At 34.1% G+C, this 4,573-nt stretch overlaps 1 pseudogene; it reads right to left on the reverse strand.

The window, feature by feature from the left end:
• Positions 1-209: 209 nt before the first annotated feature.
• LOC121037498 (transmembrane protein 258-like) lies at positions 210-927 on the reverse strand (annotated as a pseudogene).
• Positions 928-4,573: the final 3,646 nt, after the last annotated feature.

Here is a 4,573-nt window from a genome sequence, read left to right on the forward strand (position 1 = left end):
CTGTTATTGCTGAGCCTTCCATTGTATGGATATACCACAATTTATCTATTCATCTGCTGATAGACATTTGAGTTGTTTCCACGTTTTGGCTATTAAAAATAAAGCCATATGCTTCATGTGCAAGTTTTTGTGTGGACATATATCTCCCTTTCTCTTGGGTAAATACCTAGGAATTAAATGACTGGATAGTATTATAGGTATAGTGTAACTTTTTTTTTTTTGGTCACACATCTGCCTTTATTGTGAGCAGCAAATGGGACACTTCCAGCAATAGTAAAAAAATTAATTTGCAAAAGCAGATATTCAGTGAAGACACCTGGTTGGAACCATTGGGAGCCCATACATAGATGACAACCCAGAACAACAGGAAGAGGACTCCAAAGCCCATGAAAAGCAAGGCCACCAAGTAGATGAGAAGCTGTTTGTAGATAAATGTACTTAGTGGAGGTAACCTCATAAATGAAGAACCAGGCAGTGAAGAACATGCCAATGGTCAACAGCACCACAGTCAGATGGGAGAGGACAACCAAAGTTCATTGGGTTGGTGTATCTGCTCATGGCCTCAGTGTCCATTTTGCCAGGCAAAGGGTGATCCACCACCACCACCAGAATAACACATTGGCAGAAGCGGTATATGTTTAACTTTTAAAGAAACTGCCAAAATGTTTTTCAATGTGGTTGTGCCATTTTACATGCAGACCAGCAGTGTATGAAAGTTTCAGTTTTCTACATCCCACCCACACTCATAAAGTCTGTCTTTTAAATTTTAGCCATTCTAGTGGAACCTCATTGTGCTTTTAATTTGCATTTCCCTAATGACCAATGATATTGAACTCATTTTCATGTGCCCTTTATAGATCTTCTTTGGTGAAATATCTGATTAAATCTTTTACCTAATTTTTAATTGTCTTGTTTTTTTCTCTTATAGCTGAGCTTTGAGTGTTCTTTATATAATCTGGATACAAGTCTTTTATCAGATATATGCTTTGCAAAGATTTTTCCCAGTATGTCTCTTGCCTTTTCATTCTCATTCTTTTATTTAATTTTCATTCTTTCATTTAAAGAAAAATGGTGTATTTTTACAGAGCAAAAGTTTTAAATTTTGTTGAAGTCCAATTTATGAATTTGTTATGAATTGTTTTTGGCATCATATCTAAGAAATCTCCGCTTAACCCAAGGTCACCTTAAGTATTTGTTATTTTTTTGCTGTCATAAGTGGTAATCCTCTTTAATGTCAATTTCCAAATCTCTGTTGTCAGTATATAGGTGTAATGCTATATAGTTCCTCTCCATCATGTCTGGAGGCACATAATGCCAGTTTTTCCCACTCATAGTAATTCTTAGATTTGAATTTTTATTTTTGGACTATCATTATGAAAAATGGATTTGTATATATTTGATATACCTCAATTCATTGGAGCCATTATTTTTTTAGATGCTTAAGTTGTCCCATCTTTGGTCAGTATGAGCCCCTTCTAATTGGCTCCTGTGTTCTTTCAGTATGACACTAGTGGCCATTGATAACTTTGTTGCTTTCAGGCTGGACAAGATGTCTCTGATTCATCCTGTACATTTGGTGTTACAGATTTAGAACTGCCATCACTAAAAGGTGCTCTGGTTCTCTTTTTGGAGAAATAGTATAATGAGATTACAATCTAGATACAAAGGGCATTCATTACTCCTGGAGTGTCATTGTTTATTTTGGTGGTGTAATTTCATGAACAGAAGTATTTAGTTTAAATTTTGTCAAATTTATTAATATTTTTTATTAATATTAGCCTTATACTTTTTTTTGTGTTTTGTTTGGGACTATATCCTTACCCTGAAGTTCTGAAAATATTCACCTATATTATCTTCTAAAAGGGTTTATTATTTTGCCTTTCCTATTCAGTGCCATGAGCTAGGTGGAATTGATTTTGATTTCGTTGCATAGTAAGTGTTCCAATATAATTTTTCCCCAAAAGGATGCTCAACATTCCTGTCATTATGTACTGAAAAGACCACCCACTTCTAACTACTCTACATTATTATTACAACTTGTCATAAGTCAAGTACCCATATACGTATAGGTCAGTTTCTGGAGCACACATATTTGATTTGATTTGTCTATTGGCCTGTCCTTGCACCACTACCTTCTTTTATTTTTTTTATTTATTTTTATTTTTTAAATATAATGTATTGTCAAATTGATTTCCATACAACACCCAGTGCTCATCCCAACAGGTGCCTTCCTCAATGTCCATCACCCACTTTCCCCTCCCTGTACCCCTCATCAACCCTCAGTTTGTTCTCAGTATTTAAGAGTCTCTTATGGTTTGCCTCCTTCCCTCTCTGTAACTTTTTTCTCCCCCTTCCCCTCCCCCATGGTTTTCTGTTAAGTTTCTTAGGATCCACATATGAGTGAACACATGGTATCTGTCTTTCTCTGACTTATTTCACTTAGCATAACACTCTCCAGTTCCATCCACATTGCTACAAATGGCCAGATTTCATTCTTTTTAAGTGCTGTACTTTAATATCTTTATTTTTGGTAGAGCCAAAGTCCTTACTATAATTGTTTCTTGTGTATTCTAGTCTTGGGGTTTTTTTTTTGTATTATATATATATTTTTTAGAATTGGCTTGTTATTATTTCTTCAGACCTATTGAGATTTTTATTCAATTGCATTGAAATTGTAGATACATTTGTGGAGAACTGTTATTTAATAATGGAGAGCCCCCAAATCCATGTGCTTAGTCTCTGTACTTGTTTAGGTCTCCTTTAACTTTCTTTATTAAAATTTCATAGTCTTTTGCCATATACGCCTTACAAATCTTAGGCTATAATTATTCCTAATTACTTAAATTTTGATAATATAATAAATGGCATATTATTTTAACTTTTTTTTTAAATGTTTGTTGCTCATATATAGAAATAAATTTCATATTGATGTTTTATCTAGCAACCTTGCTAAACTGAATTAATTATCACTAGATTATTTTTGTATTTCTAGGAACACAATCATAACACTTGCAAATAATGACAGTTGTATTTTGTGTTTAACCCTTATACATTATATTTCTTCATTTTGCTTTATAGTTTTGGCTAGGACCTTTAGGGAAATGTTGACAAGAAATGGGACAGAGGCATCCTTATTTTGTTACTTACATCAAAAAGATAACTTTCAGTGTCTCTGCATTAAAAATTATGTTTGCTTGTGGGTTAAGATTGATTTTTATTTATTTTTTTATAAAAATGATCCCTTGTGTTTTAAGTTTCCTGAGCTTTTTCTTTTTAATCATGAAAGTATGTTGAATTTTATCACATGTTTTTCTACATCTATTGAACTGATTGTACAATTTTTCTTCTTTAACTTCTTTTTTTAAGTTTATTTATTTATTTTGAGAGAGAGAGAGAAAGAGAGAGAGCATGCAAATCAGGGTAGGGCAAAAAGAGAGGGAGAGAGAGAATCCCAAGCAGGATCTTAACTGTCAGTTCAGAACCCCACATGGGGCTCAATCCCATGAACAGTGAGATCATGACTGGAGCAGAAATCAAGAGTCAGCTGCTTAACCAACTGAGCCACCCAGGTGCCCCTCTTCTTTAACTTCTTAACATGGCAAATTACATTGATCAACTTTTTTTAAACCCCTTGATTTGCTGGTTTAAACACATTTTTGTTTATCTTATATTCTTTTGCTAAACTGCCAGGTGTAAATTGCCATTTTAGTAGGATTTCAAGGGTGACTGAAACTAAGTGCCTATTTTCAGTCTGCCATATTTACCTACAGGTTAATACTCATTAATTTTTGCCAGATGTTTTACTATGTTGGCACTTTCATTTCTTTTTTTTTCTAAATGATAAGTCTGTTTATTTTTTTAAGTGGTTATATCAATTTCTTTTTTTAATTTTATTTTTCATTTTTTAAAATTTACATCCAAATTAGTTAGCATATAGTGCAACAATGATTTCAGAAGTAGAATCCTTAATGCCCCTTACCCATTTAACACATCCCCCCTCCCACAACACCTCTAGTAACCCTCAGTTTGTTCTCCATATTTATGAGTCTCTTCTGTTTTGTCCCCCTCCTTGTTTTTATATTATTTTTGTTTCTCTTCTCTTATGTTCATCTGTTTTGTCTCTTAAAGTCCTCATATGAGTGAAGTCATATGATTTTTGTCTTTCTCTGATTGACTAATTTCACTTAGCATAATACCCTCCAGTTCCATCCACGTAGCTGCAAATGGCAAGATTTCATTCTTTTTGATTGCCGTGTAATACTCTATTGTATATATATACTACATCTTCTTTATCCATTCATCCATTGGTGGACATTTGGGCTCTTTCCAACTTTGGCTATTGTTGATAGTGCTGCTATAAACATGGGGGTGCATGTATCCCTTTGAAACAGCACACCTGTATCCCATGGATAAATGCCTAGTAATGCAATTGCTGGGTCATAGGGTCGTTCTATTTTTAGTTTTTTGAGGAACCTCCATACTGTTTTCCAGAGTGGATGCACCACCTTGCATTCCCATCAACAATGCAAAAGAGATCCTCTTTCTCCACATCCTCGCCAACATCTGTTGTTGC

This window comes from Herpailurus yagouaroundi, unplaced genomic scaffold (genome assembly GCF_014898765.1).
Source record: "Herpailurus yagouaroundi ecotype Mexico unplaced genomic scaffold, PumYag 163, whole genome shotgun sequence".
NCBI lineage: Eukaryota > Metazoa > Chordata > Mammalia > Carnivora > Felidae > Herpailurus > Herpailurus yagouaroundi.